The sequence below is a fragment of the Canis lupus genome, chromosome 26, assembly GCF_048164855.1.
Source record: "Canis lupus baileyi chromosome 26, mCanLup2.hap1, whole genome shotgun sequence".
In the NCBI taxonomy this organism is placed as follows: domain Eukaryota; kingdom Metazoa; phylum Chordata; class Mammalia; order Carnivora; family Canidae; genus Canis; species Canis lupus.
This window is the reverse complement of record NC_132863.1, coordinates 11951739-11974816: the sequence shown is the minus strand read 5'-3', so window position 1 is coordinate 11974816 and position 23078 is coordinate 11951739. Positions and strand designations below refer to the sequence as shown.

The following is a 23078-nucleotide window of genomic DNA, read 5'->3' as shown; positions in this document are numbered from 1 at the left end:
TTGTCTTTTTTCTTTGTTTGTTTATTAATGTTTCCTAAAAGACAGATGTGTAAATAGTAGAGCTGAGATATAAGTCCAAATCTAATCCAGAGCCTGAACAAGTAGCCACCCTACACTTGCCATTTCAAATCTGATTTTCTTTCTTACCTGTTGATATAAACCTTGTCCTTCAGGGGTACCTTTGAACTCGGGATGCTGATGGAGTTCACATTTACCTATAGTGACCTTTCTATCTGAGTTGTCTGAGAAATAAAATATCAGTGCTGACACTGGGTGTTGAACTAATAATACATTATATGTTAATTAATTAAATTTAAATTTTAAAAATAAAATTAAAAAAGAATATCAATGCTGACAACAAAAGGAAGGTTGAATCTATTTCTTCCTCTCCTGGGCCTACAGCAGGCAATGCACTGTATCTGACTGGACAGTACTATGCAAGGAGGGCTTCATACATTTTGGCAGGGCTGAGATACTCCTATAACAGAATTAATCCGTAGTGGGGGCCCATCTGATAGAAAGACAGTGAGGTGTGACATTTGGTGTTTCAGCCAGAGTTCCCTAATTCTCTTCCCTCAAAGAGACTGTACCACACAGTAGCTACATTCAATAGCAATTTACTGCAGTATATTCCACACCTGCCTTACACACCTACCATTCCACAATTGCCTTTCAACACATACCATTCCACAGTTGCCATCCCCCATATTACCGTTTCACACTTGGTATGAAAATTCAAATAACTCTTCAGTAGGCGTGGAAGAGTTTATGTATATACATCTGGATTTGTCAAACTCTGACTTCTTAAAAGACAGTGGTTAATGACCCTAATGAATAGGAGTCTTCAGACTAGGAGGAGGGAGCAAGGTTGTGCTTTGTAAACCAACTATTTGTTTTTGAAAATATGCAATGAAAAAGTGCATGCATGTGGATTTATGAACCAGTTTTTAAACTGGTGACTTGTTCAATTTATTTTCAAAGCTGAGTTCTTTGTAGGCCACTTGGTTCTAAAATGTTTAGATAATTGACTTTTATGTATTTTTTCTGATCTTCCAGAATATCCTCCTTATAAATAATTAGAAGCTGTAGTCCTATGGGCTTTTCCTCCCATCATTCAGCACATTACCACATGAATGTGCATTATTTATAAGAGAACAACAAAAGGACACTTGATGTCATTGGCCAATATTGGATTCTGTGGTCTTTATTAGTCCCTAGATGTGTATGCTGACAATAGAATGAAGGCTTCTAGTATGCATGTAGATGACAGGGTCAAAAAGCAACATTATTCTAAAACTCTGGACTGTAATGTATTTTCTTAGAGCCTGTAATAGAAACAAATTGTTTTTGCCAGTCTAGTATCTCTTTTTGGACAACAGGGCCTTTACTTTCCACTTGGCCAAACCCCTCTGTTTTCTTTGAGTTCTCTTGATTGGCATTGCCTCTACCCCAGACTGGGTCAGTTCAGCACAAGCCTCATCATTTAGTGACAAGATAGGTGTGTGAACCAAGGCAGGTCAATAAGAGCCTTAACCAGGACTTTTGCTGGAGCTATCAGAAAAAAAAAATAATAATAATAATCTTTCTTTACCCTGTACTGGTGAAGCATATGCCTTAAACTGCTGGAGGCCATTCTTGCTATCATTTGAGGTAATTCTGTTGAGAATAAATTCAACAGAGAAAAGAAACAGAACTTAAGAAAAGAAGATGCCCTATGCCATAGTTGTCACTTTTCCGAAGTTAGGCCATGTTAGACTTTACAGAAACCAACACAAGGCCCTTTCTGTTTAAACTTATTTGAACTAAGTTTTCCGTAACTTATAACCAAGAGCATCATAATAAACAAAGCAATCCAAACCAAAATTCACCCATGTCCATACCTTGTTGGAAATTTCCTTTAGGAATAGTCCTTTCAAGCAAGATCCTTCTGAAAACGAGTTGATTTGAGGGGCTTCTTCATGTGTTAGAATGTTTCTGAATCTCTTTGGTGTGAATTCATGCTTTGTAAATACCTGAAATTTCTTAAGTAGACCTGATATGTGATGTGGACCCTACTTTCTGCAGGAACCACACTGCCAAGATCTGGTCTATAAAGATTGCACACCTTGACAATAAATTTCAACTTCTGGAAGTCAAGTATAATGAAAGATAGGTGACGGAGGATATAGGTTCTGATATTCACCTGAAATATCCACCAGCTTCCTGAATGTTTTACCAAAGTCAAATTCACAGAAATCTTTCTAATCTAGAAGTGCTATATCACAGGAAACTTTGCTGTTCCTCTAAAGGTAAATAAGAAGGCAGAAGTCTGATCCCATAGAAGGCATTATTCTATTGTATTTGTTCTCAAACTGTAGCATACACCAGAATTACCTGGAGTGCTTATTAGAATACAGTGCCTCTGAGTCAGTAAGTCTGAAGTGAGGCCCCCAAATTTGCAATCTAACAAGTTCTAAGTAATGCTGTTTCTGCTGGTCTGGCAAGCATAGTTTGAAGATCACAGCCCTTAAGTTTACCATTCACAGTACAAGTAACAACAGTGTTGTGTATAAGACTAACATTGATGGGGTAAGGTACTAATCTGATGTCAGTTCCCCAGTAGAATTCACTGCTGCTGAAGAAGGTGAAATCTGTTTCCCCAGAAATATTGATTAGATTATCCCCTCCCTTTTTTTTTCTTTTTTTGAATGCAAAGATACATTTATGTATTCTGAACTTAGCAACTTTCCTTCCTAAGCAGCATATGCCAGTGATTTAAAGTTATCCTATTTGCTTCTTATCCTTCTGCGGCTTAAGCAGAGTTTGCAATGGCCAAAAAAGTCATCAGTCATGGAACAAGAGCTTTTGTAAACTCTAGGCCAGACAACAAGGATTAGGAAATCTCCGAACTGGATAATTAGTCAAGAAAAATAAATATTCTTTAGTAAATGCAATAATAATCACACTGGACTTCGAGCTAATCAGTTTACGGGCCATCTGTCTAAGAAAAGTAGACAGAAGACAGTGCCCATTATGCAGGCCTCAGGGGGCTAGGAGGAGACTGATGGAAATGGGAGCCTCCCACAAGACAAGCAGTAGATAGAAGTCTTGCTCCTTCAGGTTTTACATCAGAGAGAAAATGCTCTATGTGGAGAGTACAGTATCAAAAAATATACAGGGGCAGGAAGGTGTACCCAAAGCTCTGGGATATAGGTGGAACTACTCACTAGCAGTGATGATGTCATCTTGGAGAAGTAGGAAGAGACGATGGTGAAAGTCATACTAGATTATTTGTATGGATTATTATACTAGGCTGTATAACAATCTCATCAGTTAGTCACTATGCTTGGCCCCCTGTTATAGACAAAGGAACAGTGACTGAGAAAAGATAAGCATCCGTCCTACACCATTCAGTGTGGTATAATAGGGTGAGGCTTGAAATGCAATGGTCTGCACTCAGGGTTTGAACTGATAGCCACCACAATCTACAGCCACCCTGTAAGAAAGACCAGGTAAAGGCCTCCTGGACTTGAGCCATTGATCTCAAATATTAGTTTATCTTAAAGTACTGTGGACAATAAACTCGGGGCTGAGGCTGGATGTCATCTGGAGCCTGGTAGTCTGTACAGAAACAGTATTTTCTAGATTTACTGAATGGTAGTGGCTTGTGGAGTAAGTCAGCCAGTACAGCCATAAAAGGTGGCATACCAGGGTATATATTGGCCACATTGAGGTTCTAAGCCTAGGGATTGGGCCTATTACAAAGACTTTTCCAGAAGTACTAAAAGTGGAGTTGTCCTATATACCATTGATAGTCCTCTATCATTGATTTAGGTATATGAGTTTTCTCTGGAAAACATTGTTTCAGTAATAGGAACCGCAGCCAGCTCAGTGGACTATGCTTATAGTTTTGATGGTCTTTGATTTTCCACTGGTGGCAGAATTTCAGAGATTCCTATGGACTTCCCAAACCTCTAAACCAAACTGGTTCAAGTCTCTCTATTCTATCTATCTGTGCCTGGTACTGCATAGTCATTTGTTTATTATTTAACTGTGCTGCTTCAACTGGTATTATAGCTGAGGTGGGAAATTTGAAAGCTCCTTATCATAGGACCTGTAGGTGCATAATGGACTCCACTGCTCCTGGAATTATGGCTTTTGTGACAGAGACTGCCCATTGGTTTGGGTTACTAGAAGATTAGAAACAGGACCATGGTCCAATGGAGAGAGCCCATTGGCTGAGTTTATGGTTATTCCTCAGCAAAAGTCAGACATCGGTGGCACATAGAAATGGATCCAGGGTAGGGAGAAGGTATTGAAAGGTGAGCAGTCTTTTGCAACATCATCACTGAAAGGATTATGTTTTATCCTAATGCTATAATTCAGACATGTTCTGGGACGAGAAAAAAATCATGCTTTCCAGCATACGATTGATACTTATACAATCATTCAGCATTGAATACTGTTTAGTAACCCAGGCACTGTCCTAGATGGTGATGAACAAGACAGAAAAAACCCACGCCTTCATGAAACTTATGATCTAGTGTAAAAAGACTGACAATGCACTATAACAAACATATATATATACCAAATCATCACATTGTATACCTTAAATTTATACAATGTTATTTGTCAATTATATCTCAATAAGGGTGGGGAAAAATAAAAATAAAAAAGGGCAGTATTTTTTTTGGAGTGTTGTTTGATAAGTTCTTTACAGATCTTGGATACTGGCCCTTTATCTGACATAAGGAGGACACATGATGTGGTGAGCACTGAGTGTTATATGCAACTGATGAATTATTGAGCTCTACATCTGAAACTAATGATGTGCTGCTCTATGTTGGCCAATTGAATTTAAATTTTAAAAAAGCATGTTATTATTATCCAGAATCCACATCCAGCATCTCTCAATACTTAACTTCCCGTAGTTCCTCTCAGGATGCCCCACCCCTCTTTTCAGATCTCTGAAGTTGCATCCCTGAAAATTTTTCTCCTTTGACCCACAAAGACAGATTACACACACACACACACACACACACACGTGTGCACATACATTTTTCCATCCTGTCATGGGAGATATAAAGAAATAGATTTTTCTACCTCAAAGTGAGTCATCATCTCTCCCTAATACATGGCCAATAAGAAGAGAAATGTAATCTCTGATAGAGCATTCTTCCTGTTGTATACATTTTTATTTGCTAGTAATCCAAATATAATCCATACTACATATTGAAATATCATTTATTTTATTTTCTCTGTCTCTTGAGCATATACTCTGGCTATAGACAGCACTGGTCTCATATTGGCTTTTTCATCCAAAGCCCTTCCCCATCAAAACTTACACAAAGGGACTAGTTGGATGCTCAAATATGTATGAGTGAATTATACCTCTGGCTAAGGTAACCAAGCCTCAAAACAGCACAGTCTGTGTGTGTTCCATCAAGGCAAGAAATTTAAGACTTTTGCCCGTTAGGCAATGATAAATGAGGAAGAAGGGCTACTCATTCCCCTTGGAGGAGAGGACCGTAGTTAGTGTTTTTTTCTCTCTCAGCCAGGGTAATGCTTCCTCTCCCAATGAATGTCATTCTGGATAAAATGCTCCATGAAAGATTCAATAGACTCAAACTCATTTAGTCATAAGTAGAGTTGGATAGAAAATGGGAGCAATTATTTTCCATGATCACTAAATGCCATAGAAATCTGTGTTCTCTGTAAAGGAAAGCTTTACAGCATAAGGATATATTTCCTCAGAAAGAAGATGACATGGTTTCCAGATAAGTATTCAGTTCATAACTCCAAATTACATGCTGTAGGTAAAGAAACATTTTTTCTCTTGTAATTACAATGAATAGAAACTTTCTTATGCTTATTTTTTCTTAGAAAACAGTCATGGAGGGTGATGCATCATTATGTTTGTTCATAACTGCTTCATGCCAGTAGATGCTGAAAAGACCTATCCATCCTCAACTGGAAGCACTGACAATTTTCTACCTTTTTAGCTTCCACTAGAGTGTAAGATAGACACAGAATCAAGGGCATATCTTTACTTCACAGATTTTCAAGCATCAATTACTAGTTGGTAGATCCTACCCTTCTCTTTTTACTTACCTACAATTTGGCAATTTCATTTTTAATCCTGTCGGAAAAGAGATAGAGAAAGTAATAAAATTCAAAGTAATCAGTTTGGTCACTTTTTAATATGTCTTGTAAAAGGCAGGATAGGGATACTGGAGACTTAGGAATACTTGTATTTTATTAGAGTCCATGTTCTCCTGCCTTTGCTGATTCTTGACATAATTGTGGAGATGTACCTTGCATGCATAAACATTCAATAAGCATTCAGTGAATGAATTAATAGGGCAGCCTGGGTGGCTCAGCAGTTTAGTGCTGCCTTCAGCCCAGGGCCTGATCCTAGAGACTGGGGATCAAGTCCCATGTCAGGTTCCCTTCATGGAGTCTGCTTCTCCCTCTACCTGTGTCTCTGCCTCTCTGTTTCTTTCTCTGTCTCTCATGAATAAATAAATAAAATCTTTTAAAAAAAAGAATTAGTATTAAATGCTTAGGTTTGCCCCCCTCTTCTCACATCTCACCTGAATTTCTCATTTCTCTCTCTTAATCTCTCTCTCTCTCTCTTTCTCTCTCTCTCTCTCTCTCACACACACACACACGGAGTGACTTTCAAATTTTAGTGCACATCTATCTACAAGACTTGTCAAAACTCACATTCCTTACTGGACTCGAGATCAGATTTTCTGGTTCAATTGGTCTTGAATAGGACCCCAAAATTTGCATTTTTAACACACTTGCCAAGTGATATTTATGCTACTTGTTCAGGGGACCATACTTTGAAAATCACTGCCCTAAAGGATGTGTTCCTCTCATTTCTGTGGCTTCTTTTCCTCTATGCAGGAATGCTTTCTACAACAAATAATTTTATTTCCTTGAATCACATCCCATAGATCCCTCTTGGATTTTAGCCACAGTCATGCTGGACAGTTCCAAGACTCAAGCTACTAGAGGCCCCCTTCATCTGGGTATTTCTCTGCTTTTCCATCTCAGAGCCTCCCCAGAAGTTGCAGGAACCCATTCAGCACACCGTGTAGAAGTATAGGGGAGCTAAAATCCCTGAAGGATAAAGGCACATGTGTTGTGGGGACAATTCTGAGAGGAAGTCTGTAGATTTCTCAGAGGTCCCACAGAGCTGAGCCCCTACTGCCCAGAGGGGCAACCCTGACATCACACATTCATATATGCTCTACCTTTTCTGTGTCACTCTTGTTTTCCTCATTCCTGCCTCCTGAGTCATGTTCCCATAAACTACCTGTGCCAGTATTTTTGTCTCAAGCTTTGTTTTCAGGTAAATCTAAATACAAACACCTCCTCTAACTCTTAGTAGCAACAAGCTACTGTCCTATCTCTTCTTCCCATCCCCAAACCCATCTTAGGAAAATTACTTTTTATGTTTCAGATTCCATGTGCTTTTTCTAGGTCCCTTTCTCTTCCACTCTGCAGGATTTGATAATGTTAACACTCCGTAGTTCTTGAAACTCAAGTGCAATATGATTTCTCCTCTGAGACTGGACAATCCACTCCACTGTCAATATGGACTTTTTTCAGAACTCTGTAACACTAGGTTGTGCTTGCTTAGTCACATGCCCTGTCTCTTTCTAGTAAACTCCTCTGTCAGAGGATCCCAAGCTTTCTAGACTCACAATAGCATTCTTAGTATCTCAGTAATTTCTTCACAACACCCTTAGGCCAAAGGAAAGGATAACAGTCCCATTTATCAAGGAGTTTAGTGTGAACAACTTAGTAAGTATGTATGTATTAACAAATGATTAGCCATTTAGAAGCATGACACGCATAAATATCGATTCAGTTTTAAATAAGGACAGTTACTAATGGGATGTGTGTGCCTATTGAACACTGCAAAACTTTTCAAAATTCAGAATCAGATTGGAAACCCTCACAAACATTTTTTCCACATTGATTTTTACATGTTTTTATCTGAAAATTCGGGCTTGTGAAGATATAACATCACTGAAAAGAATGTAGCATGATCTATGGATGTTGAAACTGTGGGCTGCTTTGATTTAATAGTAGATATATAGATCAGTGGAATAGAATTGAGAATCCAGAAGTAAACCTTAAACCTATACCTTGATGATGAATTGCTATTTGAAAAAGGTGCTGATAAATTCAATGGAGAAAAAGTAGTCTTTTTAACAAAATTGTGCTGGAGCAACTGCATATCCACATGCAAAAGAATGATGTTGGACCACTCCTTCACATCATATACAAAATGAAATCAAAATAGACCTAACCAGAAGAGATAAAACTACAAAACCCTTAGAAAAAAAAAGGTGTAAATTTTCATGACCTCTGATTAGACAAAGATTTCCTAGATATGATGCCAAAATCACAAGCATTCCAAAGAAAAAATAAATAATATGATTTTTTAAAATAACATATATTTGTGCTTTGTATGATGCCATAAAACAATGAAAGGACTACCTATGGGATGGAAGAAAATACTTGCATACCATATATCTGATTAAGGACTTGTATGTAAAATATATAAAGAACTACTTGTATGTAGAATAATAAAAAGACATAGCTCAACATACAAATGAGCAATGCATTTGGACAAGTAGGCCTTTCTCCAAATAAGATATACAAATGTCCAATAAGCATGTGGAAAGATGCTCAGTATTATTAGTCATTATGGAAATGTAAAATATTAAAACCACAATGAGATACTACTTCATACCCAACTAGGATGCATATAATCAAAAACAAACAATAACAAGTGTTGTAAAAAACTGTTGAGAAAATAGGACCCACCTCCTATTCTGAAGACAGAGTAAAATGGTACAACCCTTTGGTAAACATTTTGGCAGTTTTTCAAAAAGGTAAGCATAGAGTTATTTTATGACCCAGCAATTCTAGTACTTAAGAGAATTAAAAAAACACATATCTACACAAAAACTTGCATACAAATGTCATAACAGCATTATTCATAATACCAGAAAGTGGGAAGAATCCACATGTCCCTCAACTGATGCATGAATAAACCAAATGTGGAATAACCTCACAATTAAATATTTTTGGGCCTTAAAGGAAATGAGATACTGACACATGCTACAATATAGATGAACCTTGAAAACATTACACTAAGTGAAAGAAGTAAGACATAAAATGCCTTATATTGTATGTTCTCATTTATATAAAATTTCCAGAATAGAAAAATTAATAAAGGCTGAGAGTAGATCAGTGGTTGTCAGGGACCTGAGAATTGAGGTTGACTGCTAAGGGAATGGAATTTCTTTTGGGATTGATAAAAATGTTCTAAAACTAGTGGTAATTGCGCAAATGTGTGACTATATTAAATATCACTAATTGTCCATTTTGTAAGGGTGAATTTTAAGGTATGTGAAGTATATCTTGATAAAATGTCAAATGGTCTCCCTTCTTATCCCAACCAATGCCTTCCTAACTTGAAAGGGCAGCCTTGAATTTTTGGCTAAGCCTCCACTAGAACTCACAATCTCAAGTGGTTCCATTGATGTTTAGTGAGCAAAATTGAAGATAAACTGGTAAATTAGCCATGACCTTCTTGCAGAAATTATTGTTTGAAGGACTAAAGAGGGTTTTACTTTGTTGAATTCAACAAGATATACTGAAATATAAGCTGACGTTTTTTGTTAACTTGTATCTTTTAGTCACCAAAGAGTAGAATAAAGGATTAAGAATGGAGAGTAATGTAGCAAAGCAATGTGGTAAGAGCAGGATTCTGAAACCAGAAATCCTAGGTTTAAATATTAGCAAAGCAATTTCTATCTGTGTAATGTTTAGGAAATCATTTGCTATTTTTGTGCCAATTTCTTCATTTTTAAACCGTGGCAGTCATTTCTAAATAGTAGATTGTTAGAAAGATTTAATGAGTTGATATCTATAAAGCTTAAAATGAATCTAATTCCAAGCCCGTATTCTGTAGAGCTGGAAAGAAATTCCCAGAGAAAGAAAGAAAGAAAGAAAGAAACTCATGGGGATGACAGAAAGAACATGAGAGACTCCTAACTCTGGGAAACAAACAAGTGGTAGTGGAAAGGGAGGTGGGCGGGGGGTTGGGGTGACTGGGTGATGGGCACTGAAGGGGGCACTTGACAGGATGAGCGCTGGCTGATATGCTATATGTTGGCAAATTGAGCTCCAATAAAAAAGAATAAAAGAAAAAGAAAAAAATAGAAAGAAACCCACTGTCTCCAATCATGTGGTTTCAGATGCAGGACCAACTAATGGTGCCCTCATCATGCTTTGTGTCCTCTAAGTCTGATATCTTTGCTACTATGATGCCAGGCTCCTGTGTGAGAATCCTGGTAGAAAATGAAAGTGCAAGGACTTGGTTTCAGCCTCCTTAGGGATGCCACACAGTCATGATGTTTGAACTTGATGACATTCCCAGGATGCAGGGTACAAATCCCTGGTACCCTTCATGTTGGGGATCTAACCAAAAGAGACTCAATCACATCAACATCTTGCTCTTCATCCATGCCTGGACCAGGGCCCTCTGCTGAAACCTTACTGGCCATTTTGTCTTATTTCTTAAAGACTATAGTGCCACAGTCCTCTTTCCGTCTCTCAAATGTGCTTCTCAATGAGTGAAAATTCTAGGACCTTCTAGATGATATCCAAATTATCCATCATTCCTTTTTGACTAATTCTAGTCTAGCCTGATTTCCAAATTATCCACCCCAGCAATGTTCCATGCTTGCTCTATACAAGTTTCATAACTCAACACATATATGTTCACACCACCTTGCTCATGAGCAGTCACCAAATAGGAATCCAACCAACCCTTTCAATTGCCATACATGTAAGCAAGTTTTAGAAAGCATTTCTGTGAAGACATGGAGATGTTCAAAAGTTGGAGAACATGAAGCAGAGCTGTCCAGTAGAATTTTACGTCATGATGGGCATTTTCTGTGTTTGTGCTGTCAAATACAATAGCCTTTAATTACATGCAGATATTGAACCCTGAAATGTAGCCAATGAAATGTGGCAATTGAAATCTTCTAAATGTTTCAAAAATTCTAACTCATGTACAGGTGTGTTTAAATAGCCCATGTGGCTAGAGTCTACTGTGTTGCACGGGACAGCCAGCACAGGCCATTTCCAATGTGAGATGACATAGTTTTCCTAGCACCTTCTCCCCAAAAGCCTGTCACTCTCACAGCAATTCGGTGGCATAATCCAACCCAGTTTTTCCCAAATATGAACAATGCCTAGCTATCTTTAAAAGAAAATGAAATTTCTGGACCCTAGTGCTGCCTCTGAATTTGATATGCCTTTGGTTCAATTCTCCCAGCATTTCCCATTATTAAACACCCACAAAACCTTTATTTGTAACATGTAATGGCATTTTAGAGCCTTCAGTTGGCTCCATGAATGAAAACACAAGCACTGAAATTGCAAGACAAAGACAAGACTTACTCATAAGAAATCATCTGAAGATTCTGAAATAGGCTTTGAAATATTGTTCTTTTATTCACTTATCCAATGAAAATCTTAAAAGCAAAATTTCTCCCAGAGAATTCATAAGCCCAAGTTTGATAGATACTATCCTAACATCAATTCTAAAATGTTCCATTTCCTGGCACTACATCCTGACAAATATTTCCAGTTTCTGGATTTGAATAGCCTCAACCAGAGTTCCAACTGTTGCTGACAGCCAGGCCTGGATAGACACAGTCTAGTGTCTACTGTGCAAGGAATTCCTCTCAACAAATCACGGAACCACGGTACAAAGGAACTCCTTCTTTCCCTTCTAAAATGGTCTTCAGGAAGCAAAACAAACAAAATAAAACACCTGAGTGAAACATCACCATCAACAATTTCCAGTCTGAAATTTCATGAGGGAGTCACTTTGGTAATTTCACATAATTCTCTTAGATTTATCATGAGGCTAGATGTCTCTGCAACATTTAGTCTTATAAGTGCTTCCCCAGATATTCTGATGTCCATCTTGGAGTATTGTCCATACTCTACCGTGTAATGACCACCGTGCCCTCAGTGGATCAATGTTTACTCTGCACTATGAGTTGCATTTTTCAGCCACGACTTAGTGCTCCTCTCAGTTCCAGGGGAGTGATTCAATGATGTATCTCTCTCTTGCTTCTTATGACCCATATCCTGGACCTCTTAAAACATAACACCTTATAAACAACTTAGAGAGTTATTTCCTCTCAGATATTTAGACACTCTGAATTTGAACATTTGATTTCACATTGTGAGTGGTTGCAGTTCCTCTCTACAATTTCACAAAATTTCTAACATCACTATCCCATTGTATCCTCTCATCTCCACATCATGACCATGTCAATCATTGAGATCCACTGACATACAACTCCACTTCTCACTAGCTTCCTCAAGAGATACAGTTACAACCTGCCTATGTTCCAGGAGGGTGTGGTGAGTTGTGGAGTCACTAAAGGTGGGGATTCTGTAGCAGTGGGTCCAGCTCTCCATCATCTCATTCACTTTCTGCCCATCCTATGCTAACTTCCAAAGACCCATATTCCTCTCCTGAGACCTTCCTACTAGACAGCACCCCACAGGAACTCTTGTCTAACACTTCTATCTCACATTTATTTTTGGCTTAATGAGAAAAAACAGTAATCCAACCAAGAGTCAGCATGCATGACCTGAAGTTCCATTCATTAAATCTGATATTTTTAAAAGAAATGCTTCTCTCTAAGAACTCTCTTTCTTATGTGCATATTTGAAGTAGGATGCTTATTTCTTTAAGTCTCTAGCATAGCAAAGTGTCACATGACATGTCACCTTCACATTTAATCCTAGCTACATTAGCAGGCTCAATTTCCCTGAAGGCGAATGTAACTCCAAAGAGCACCATGATTATGGCATTATCCCACTCAAACAGAAATAATATCAGCAATTTGTCAGCTAGGGGATGAAGTTTAATGACTGAACTCAAATCTTCAGAGGGCATAATAAAACAGTGGAAAACATTCTGAAATGATCAGAATCATGGAAGATGTGAGTTGTTGTTGTTGTTGTTGTTGTTGTTTTTAATATAACAGGTCCTTTCAGTGATAACTCGTCTGGAGATAAAATTGTTTTAGAACCTTGAAAATCAGCTGACCTTATTAAAAGCATGTAGAACCAGATTACTTATAGCCTTCCTCCTTCTTAATTGTCTTCTAAATTTGCAGTACCAACTAAAGTTAAATCATTTTCTGGACAAGAAGTATGATTTCAATATTCACATAGGTTTGCCACTTAAATGTTACAGAGGAGCTAATCAATAGTAGTCATCCCATCTTACAAACTTAGATTCTGCTGTGTGGGAAGGCAATAAAAGAATTAGAAGTCTCAATAAGTTAGCTTTTGCTATATATCAAATCACCTAAAACTCAGTGGCTTAAAACAGTAGTCATTAATTTAAGTCATGTTCCTATGGGTTAATAATTGGGGCTGGGCTTAGTAACTGAGTGGCTATCCTGGTTCAGTGGATGAACTCACATGTCTGTGGTGAGCTACCAGGTATAGGTGGCTAATCTATGATGATCTTCATTTCTGTTCCACACTTAAAATACTTTTCACCAGGGTAGGCTGAATGTTTTCACAGTTGTTACAGGGTCCCATGAGAAAGACAGAAGCATAAAAGATGTCTTGAGGTCCACACTCAGGACAGGCACAGTCACTTCTGGTTCATTTTTTATAGCAAACCATAGGCCAGATTGAATTCAATGAACGGAGAAATGGGTTATGCCTCTCTGTGGGAAACACCACAAAGCTGCATGGTGAAGGAGCATGAATCCAGGAAGAGGCATAATTATGGTCATTTCTGCAAACAATCTACCTCAAAGACATTTCCCAACTTCGAATTATTTAAAAACCTACAGAAGTACCTAAAATAACATCCAGGAAGTTCTTGAGAAAAAAAACCCAACAGAATCACTACCCATAATTGCTGTCAATTTATAACCAGCTATTTATCCTTATATCTCTTTGAAGAGAATTCTTACTTCCATACTCAGGTCTCTATTCCAAACACACTTGTTTACTTGTATCTTCTTCTTTAGTTTTCCTCAGTTTCAAAAAAAAAAAAAAAGTTAGTGGTCAGTTACTGGTAATTGTTGTCAATCATTGTCCAGAACTTGTGATAGTTGGTATATGTGGTAAAAGTTTTGATATTCAATCTGGATGCAGAAGTCTTACAACTCTAAAGATTTAATATTAAGTCCTGTATTTTCCCCTAAGGGAAACCATTTCAAAAGTTTGTCACACACTCGTTCAAGAAAAAAAAAATTATGAAATGTTTTTATAAATGGTACTATACTTGAGATGAGAGCTTAGATAGAGACTTGAGGGTCTTACACATCCAGGCAGGAGGGCTAAACACCACTTATTGGAGATTCAGGGCAATGAATTTAGGCTGCGAGTAAATAGCATTAGTAGCACAGCCTACTTCTGGATTTGGACCAGCCTAGGGCTGAAGTGCGGATGGGTGGACATACGTGAGCAAATCTCTCTAGAGAGTGTTGTCCAATAGAAAAAGAATATGAGTTACTTGCATAACTGAGTTTTCTAGTAGTTATATTTAAAAAGTAAAAAGAAACTGGGGTGTGTGGGTGGCTCAGTTGGTTGGATGGCTGACTCTTGGTTTCAGCTCAGGTCATGAACTCAGGGTCCTGGGAGCCAGCCTGGCATTGGGTTCCATGTTCAGCAGGGAGTCTGCTTATCTCTCTCTGCCCCTCCTCTCTCTCTGTCAAAAATAAATAAGTAAATCTTAAAAAAAAATAAAAATAAAAAAAAGCAAGTGAAATTAACTTTAAGAAAATATTTTATTTAACTTTATATATCCAAAATAGTAAATTTTCAACATAAAATGAAGTATGTATTCAAAATATTAAATCTTCAACATAAAATGAAGGATGGCCTCTACTTTGGCTTTAGAGGCAAAAAATATGTCATGGTGCTCTTTGTATGCTTCGTATCTAGCTCAGTGCTTGGCACAGAATATGTGACCAATAAATGTAGGCTGAAGGAAAAAAGCAATATAACCATTGGGTACCTGTGATTCAGTCTTTAATGACTGTGTTGTCATTGCCTGGAAAGATAACCATTTTCCCATGCATTTTTGGTTTCAAATTCTTATAACTAAAGGTCAGTCCAACTAGCTTAATCATATATTCTTAACTTTCAAATTATATAAACAACTTACATTGTCTCTGAATTCCACTTGACAGCTTATTTGAGAATAGAAATTCTTTAGACATGAAGTAAGTTTGTCATTTAGACTAGTGTTAAATAACCTAGAGAGTGTGGTAAGGACAGTCCTTGGCTGCCTTGGGGTCCTTCATAAGGACATATATGTATTTTTCCAGTAAATGGATTTCATGTAGTTTACACTTACAATTCCCATTTGACTTTGGGTTCTATGACAGCTATTTTTTTTTTCTGCTATAAAAGCACTTAGTCTCTTAACTCCACTTGATGGGCCTTCCTTCAAATATTCATAAGATTTTCTGTAAATGTCCAAGTTTCCTTTCTGAAACTATAAATATATCAGTAAAAGAAGAATCACATCTCAAGCCAAGACAGGCTCAAATATTAGCCTGAGATTCTCTTTCAAGTTAATCTCTAAAATACAGATCACAGTTTAAGAAAAAAAGTGATGTTTCTTGACAAAAAAAAAAGACTGGGTCCGAAGTTAGTGAAAATATGTACAAAAGGAAGAATCCTCAGAGACTGGTAGATCCTAAAACTCTATTCACCAATCTGAGCAACACACATGGCATATTTTAATGCTCACGAATCCACATGGCTAAGAATATTATCCAGAGACCTCTCAGTGTTGTTTTTTTTTTTTAATCTCCCAAATCATTTAGTTAATAAAACAAAAATTGTTAAGCATTTACTATCAAAGAGTGCTGGGTGAAGGACAATGAGAAGTGCTGTAGGAGCAGAAGTTAAGATCCACTCTTTTAAGTTTCTTAAATTTTATTTAGTAAATAAGCCCAACGTCACCTCAGGGTTCTTATTCCTCCTTATATTCTTTTTGTAAATTCCCTTCAGTGGGGCAGGATTACCTCCTTAAAAAGACTTGCCTATCACCTCAATAACCCATAGTGCCATAACTTATTATTTTAAATTATTGCTGCTTTTACTACGTGGAAAATACAATAGAAGATAGATGATAGATAGATAGATAGATAGATAGATAGATAGATAGATAGATAGATAAACTGAGGTCCTTTTTGTCTCTAATTTGGGGAAAGTCCTAAAAAGCTGAGAGTGAAACATTAGGTGGTAGGTACTTGCACGTCCTAAAATGAAGCTCCATCTTCACAGGATATGGGGGAGAAGAAAAGTTTTTGTGGCTGTGCCCAACACTCACCTTAAGTGTATGAAAAGGTTAAGAAGAAACATCTCAGAGAAAGAGAATTTGGGGAGAGCTGTTGGTTTGCTTTGGATTTTCCCTCCCTTCACCAGTGTTTGCTCCAGTCTAACTGAGGCTTCAGAGAATCTTTTGGAAATTGTCTCCTAGGCAGTACCTAACAGCTGAAAAGTCTCATGGCAAGAAGTAGATTGTGGCTTGTGCTTGTTTCTCTCTCTCTCTCTTTTTTAAAGATTTTTACTTATTTATTTGACAGAAAGATCAGGAGCAGAGAAAGCAGCAGGCAGAGGGGAAAGCAGGCTCCCCACTGAGCAGAGAGCCCCACATGGGCTCCATCCCAAGACCCTGAGATCATGAACTTAACCAACTGAGCCACCCAGGCATCCCAAGATTGTGGCTGTTTCTACTGGTAAAGTGAGAAAATTTATCTATAAATGAAAGGAAGAGTTTTGACTAGTCCATGGAGACTGGATATTTTTATTACTTAAATGAAACTGTTTTGTGCCTAATAGCAATTAGAGAAATTTTTATTGATAGAGTGATATATGTGTTGAAGAAGATCTGGGGCTGAACCAATATTTCATCCACAGAGAGTAAGAACAAATTTCACAGAGGGGGTTTGAATAAGTTGCAGAGGGGAAAAAATGGTGTTATTTTATGATTGTTCTTCTAGATCTTGCTCTTTCAACACAGCAGTTACATACATTTATATGCCTGCTTATTTAGTCATCCCCATTGGAACATAAGCTCCCCAAGGGCAAGGACCTTATCTCTTTCTTTCATTGTTGATTCCTCTGAGCCTAGAAAAAATGTCAAGTACATCATGAGTACTTAATAAATATTAGTTGAATGGATACATAAATGGGTAGCAGTGCATAGGGGATCAGAAGTTCTTCTACATGATTTTTCTTGAAGAAAATGTGTTGGCTGAAATTAAAAAAAAAAAAAAAAAGAAATACAAAAATACAGATGATCTTCCCCGAAGAAATAGAGTAGCAATAGTGCCTTCTCAATGTAGCCATAATTTACACTGGCTTCAGTGGAGGAGGCTCAAAGTCATATATAGGCTCTTCTCATCTAAAATCTTAGCTGCCTAATGTTATTCTGCTTATGTAACTAATTGCTACTGGCAGCTTTTATTTCTCCTTTGCATTTTCTCATGCGATATTCTATTGCTAATAAAACTGTCAATTTTCTTTTACTTCAATAAAAGGTCACAGATGACAACAACCCCCTTCGCCTACTAACAGCAAGAGCCTTTATTAATATTTTAAATGTACACAGTGATATTTCCAAAAGGTCAGATTTTTTAAAAGACATAAAATGTCAGTCCTAATTCTTTTCTCTCCTTTTCTTTGCCCCATATCACTGCCACTTTGCTCTTCAGCCTCAGATACTGTGCTTATGATAAATTATGTTTAACCAGGTAAACATCAGGTGGGAGCATCAGGTAGGAGGAATAGCATAAGAGGCACATGTCTCTACCATCGATATTTCTCCTGCAGCTTAATGTACAAACATGGCCATAATGAGCAGCTTTCTGAATATAAAGATTCTAAAGAGCCCTCACCAGCAGGTTTTATGATTTTCATTCTTTTCCTAATACTGTATAACAAATCATCCTAAAACTTAAGTGTTTTAAATTAATAAACATTTCTTTCGTGAGTCAGAAATATAAATTAGGCTCATGTCAATTGCATTTCCATAATAAATTTTTTTAAATTGTGGTAAGGTTTATGAGTTCTCAGGCTCTAGGTCTCACAAAGGCTGCAGTCAAGAAGTTGACCCAGGCTGCAGGCATCTCAAGATTTAACTGAGGAAGGACTCATTTTCAAAATCATTCATGTGGCTGTTGGCAGGATTCAGTTCCTCATAAGCAATTGGATTGAACGCTGGATTTTGGCCAGAGATCTTGCCAGTTCCTAGCCACATAGTCATCTCCATAGGGTAACTTATAACATGGCAGCTAGTCTTCCTCAGAATAAGCAACTGAGATGTCAAGAAAGAGAGTGATACAAAAGTCATGGTCTTATTAGTCTTTGAAGTGACATTTCATGATTTTTATCAAATTCTGTTTGTTAGAAGTGAGTTAGTAGGTCCTGTCTACATTCAGGGGAGAGCATAAATACCAGGAGGTAGAGATCAATGGAGCTCATTTTAGAGGCTGTCTACCACAATTATGAAGCATGAATTTGCACCGATCAAAAGAAAAAAAGAAGAAGCCTTTTGATTGTTGATTATGTGACAGGCATGGTACTAAGGATTTTATATGAAATCATTATTTCAGGGAAGCCCGGTGGCTCAGCAATTTAGTGCCACCTTTGGCCCAGGGTGTGATCCTGGAGACCTAGGATCCAGTCCCATGTCGGGCTCCCTGCAGGGAGCCTGCTTCTCCCTCTGCCTGTGTCTCTGTCTCTCTGTCTCTGCATCTCTCATGAATAAATAAATAAAATCTTAAAAAAAAGAGAAATAATTATTTCAGAAAAATTCTATAAAGTGAGTGTTATTAATATCCAGAGGTTATAAACGGAGGCTCAGGGTCATAAGGCAAAGTCGTCAAGATTTCACAAATAGTCTGAGATAGACCTTGACTCGTAATCACTGTACTTCACAATTTTATTCTACTCCTTTTCAAACCTTTCTTTGTGATCAGTGATAGACCTCTACAAAAGATAGCTGGCTAGTTTTTGAACCATATCTCTGGTTATGAGAGAGTATACATTGAGCTAGGCTACTTGGGAAGAGAACCATAACTGACACACAGAAAATGTTTTTCTATGCTAAGAACCAGGGATAGATGTTAACCAGATGTAGACATTATCTTCTAGAAGCTACTATGCGGTAGGGAGGCTGCACTATAAAGATCCTGGTATAGGGCAGAATGACCAATGATGAATTATACTTGGGGAAGTGAAGATCATGACAGGATTTGATTAGTCATTTGCCTAGGAAGGCCAATATGTGTTTTCTGACTATGAATAATTCTTAAGAAAGCTACCATTCAAAAGAGGGTGGTACCCCCCCTGCAGTGTCAGTGAACACTACGAGGGGAGCTCGACTCCAACAACTGTCCAGCAATAACAATGAATACCCCTCACCTTAATTGTCAACAAAGGCCAAGTGAAAAACCTGGAATTCTTCCTCCATCTGACAGTAATGAGATGGTACTTCCAATATCTTGCACTGCTGGAGCTGCGTGAGAAAAAAAACAACTGAGAGGTGCCTGGGTGGCTCAGTCAGTTGAGCATCCAACTATTGGTTTCAATTCAGGTCATGATCTCATGGGTCATGGGATCAAACCCTGTGTTGGGCTCCATGCTGAGCACAGTCTTCTGGAAATTCTCTCCCTCTGTTCCTTATCCGACTCTCTCTTTCTCTCTCTAAACTAAATAAATAAATCTTAAAAAAGGGAGAGAGAGAGAGAGAGAGGAAGAGAATGCCAACTGAAATAGGAGTTCTAAATAAGAGCCAGAGTCTCATGATGTAATTTGAACATATAATGGTTTCAGTAAAAAATCATTGCTAATGCTAAGGACCAGGAAAACCTAAAACAGAAATGAAAAAGACAGTGAATAGATTCTATAAAGACTGCAGAGATATTAGAATTACTTGACAAAGATTTTAAACCATCCATGATAAAAATGCTTCAATGAGCAATAATGAATATACTTAAACAAATAGATAGAAATATTCACTAAAGGAGCACCTGGGTGGCTCAGTTAGTTGGATGTCCAGCTTTTGATTTCGGCTCAGGTTATGGTCTCAGAGTCATGAGATCAAGCCCTATATCAGGCTCCACACTCTTCAAGGAGTCTGCTGAGATCCTTTCCTCACCCCCTCTCTCGGTGCTTCTTCGGGCTCATGAACATTCTGTCTTGCAAATAAATAAATAAATCTCTTACAATAAAATGTTCACTAAAGAAATAGAAAGTTTCAACAAAGAAATATACATAATAACCAAATAGAAATTTTAAAACTGAAAAATAGAAATATAAAATAATATAAATGCCAATCTGAAAAACAAAGAGAAGTTAGACTAAAGATTTAAAAGAACATGGCCTCCAGGACCTAAAACAAATATCAACCACTTATATCGTTAGAATTTTGGAAGGAGAGGAAAAAGAAGGCAAGTTGAAGAAATATTTTAAAGAATTAATGGCTGAAAACTTCCTAAATTTGACAAGATACATCTGCCTACAGATTCTAGAAGCTGCATGAATCTTAAAAAGGATAAACTCAAGCAAATCCACAAAATATATCCAAAGCAAGCAGAAGGAATTAACAATAAAAATAAGTAAACCAATGAGATTAAAAATTTTACAGTACAGAAAACCATTAAAACAAAAATCTGGTTCTTTGAAAATATTAGTAAAATTTACAAACGTCTTGCAATATTGACAAAGAAAGATAGAAAATAGAAATTGGCAATATAATAAATAAAATGGGGGATATTACTACAAAATCTGCAAAAATAAAAAATATAATAAAAGAATCCTGCAAAAATCTCAACACATAAACTTGACAATTTAGACAATAGGTCCTATTTTTAGAAAAATGCATTTCAACAATTGTGAAAAAGATAATTTGCATAACTTATTACAATTAAGGAAGTTGTATTCTTTTTTTCAGGATCCTATACTTTTAATCATGCAATAGCATTTTATTTTATTTTTATTGAACTATAGTTGACAGGAGATTATATTCTTAATTTAAAACTTTCCCCATAAAGTAATCTCCAAGCCTCGATGCTTTCAGTGGAGAATTCTATCAAACATTTAAGGAATGTTTAAGGAAGACCAATTCTATACAGTTTCTTCCAGAAAACTAAAGAGTACATAATACTTTCCAGTTGATTTTATGAGGCTAATATTTCCCTGATAACAAAACAAAGACAGTACAAAAAAAAGGGAGTAATAGTCCATTGTTTTTCATGATTATAAATGCTAAATCTTCGATAAAATACTATCAATTAGAATCTGCATTATATAGAAGGAATTATGGACCATAACCAAGCAGGATTTATTTTAGGGAAATAAGGCTGGTTCAATGTTCAAAAATCCAACAATATAGTCCACAATATTATCAGGCTAAAGGGTAATCATGTAATTACAATGTAGGAAAAGCATTTGATAAAATATGACACTAATTCATGATAAAACTCTCAGAAAAATTGGGGAAAAGAGAGAAATATCCTCAAAGTGATAAAGTGTGTCTATTTTTAAAACCTATAGCTAACATTATAATTAATAATGAAAGACTGAATACTTTCTCCCTAAGATTGAAAATAAGGCAAGAATGCCCTCTCTGACTAATATTTAACACAGTACTGAAAGTTCTAGCCAATGAAATATGGTAAAAAGGAAATAAAAGACATAGATCAGAAAGGAATAAATGATACTGTTCCTATTTGCAGGTGACATAATTATCTATGTGGAAAACCACAAGGAATCTAGAAAAATACTCCTACAAACTAGTAGGTGAGTTCAGCAAGGTTTCAGGATACAAGGTAAGCATACTAAACTCTATAGTATTTCTATATACTACCAATGAACATATGGACACCAAAGTTAAATATAATACCATTTAGGGATGCCTGGGTGGCTCAGCAGTTGTGCATCGGCCTTTGGCTCAGGACGTGATTCTGTAATACGGGGATCGAGTCCCACATCAGGGTCCCTGTATGGAGCCTGCTTCTCCCTCTGCCTATGTCTCTGCCTCTCTCTCTCTCTCTGTCTCTCATGAATAAATAAATAAAATCTTAAAAAAATAATAATACAAATTACAGTTTTTTAAAAAATGAAATATTTAGATGTAAATCTAACAAAATATTTACAGGATTTATTTGCTGAAAATTATATAATACTGATGGAAGAAGAAAAGATGTAAATAAATGGAGAAAAATGCCATATTCATGGATTGGAAGACACAACAATGACGTCAGTTCTCAAACTCATATACAGGTTTAATGCAATTACTATCAAAACTACAGCAAGATTTTATATAGTTATAGATGGGGACTATTCTAAAAATTGTGTATAAGGGAAAGAGAACTAGAATAGCTAAAACCAGGTAAAGAGTACAGAGAATCTCTGTATTATTTCTTACAATATCATGTTGAATCTATAATTATCCCAGAATAAAAGGTTTAATTTATAGAAATTGGGAAAAACCCATAAAAGGAATGGTGGGGGGAAGGATGGCATCTGTATCTTCTGTGAAGTCTCAAGATTTATGCTATCCTTTAAATCCAGAACTATCCCAGGATCCCTTCCTATGGAGAGAAGCTGAGCCCTGCAGAGCAGAGGTTTTGCTTTGTGTTTCTCTTTAGAAGTGACAAACTTAAGTGTTGTTGAATCTACAAAGTAGTTTATTTTTGTTTTGTTTCCCTTACCTATGGTGATTTGTCTAGTACCAAGTTGCTATGGCTGAGGTCAAAGAGGTTTCTGCTCATGTTCTCCTCTAGGATTTTGATAAAAACCTGCACAGCAAAGAAAACAATCAATGAAACTGAAAGGCAGCCTACAGAATGGCAAGTGACATCTGATAAAGGGTTAGTATCCAAATCTAGAAGAAATTCTCAGACTCAACACCCAAAAAACAAATAACCCAGTTAAGAAATGGGCAGAAGACCTGAATATTCACTTTTCCAAAAAAGATCCAGATGGCCAAC

The 23078-nt window shown here is 37.0% G+C and overlaps 2 long non-coding RNA genes across 4 annotated transcripts in view; one reads left to right on the top strand and one right to left on the bottom strand.

Annotated features, from left to right (window-relative positions):
* Positions 1-23078, bottom strand: part of LOC140618070 (uncharacterized) — a 53949-nt gene that overhangs the window by 7140 nt on the left and 23731 nt on the right. The window contains exon 3 of the long non-coding RNA XR_012018247.1: positions 19507-19600. This is a non-coding gene — a long non-coding RNA (uncharacterized lncRNA). The remainder of the gene's footprint in view (positions 1-19506; positions 19601-23078) is intronic.
* The window catches only part of LOC140618069 (uncharacterized), a 225138-nt gene that overhangs the window by 180852 nt on the left and 21208 nt on the right, over positions 1-23078 (top strand). For all 3 annotated transcript variants that reach the window (XR_012018244.1, XR_012018246.1, XR_012018245.1), the window contains exon 3: positions 21822-21914. This is a non-coding gene — a long non-coding RNA (uncharacterized lncRNA). The remainder of the gene's footprint in view (positions 1-21821; positions 21915-23078) is intronic.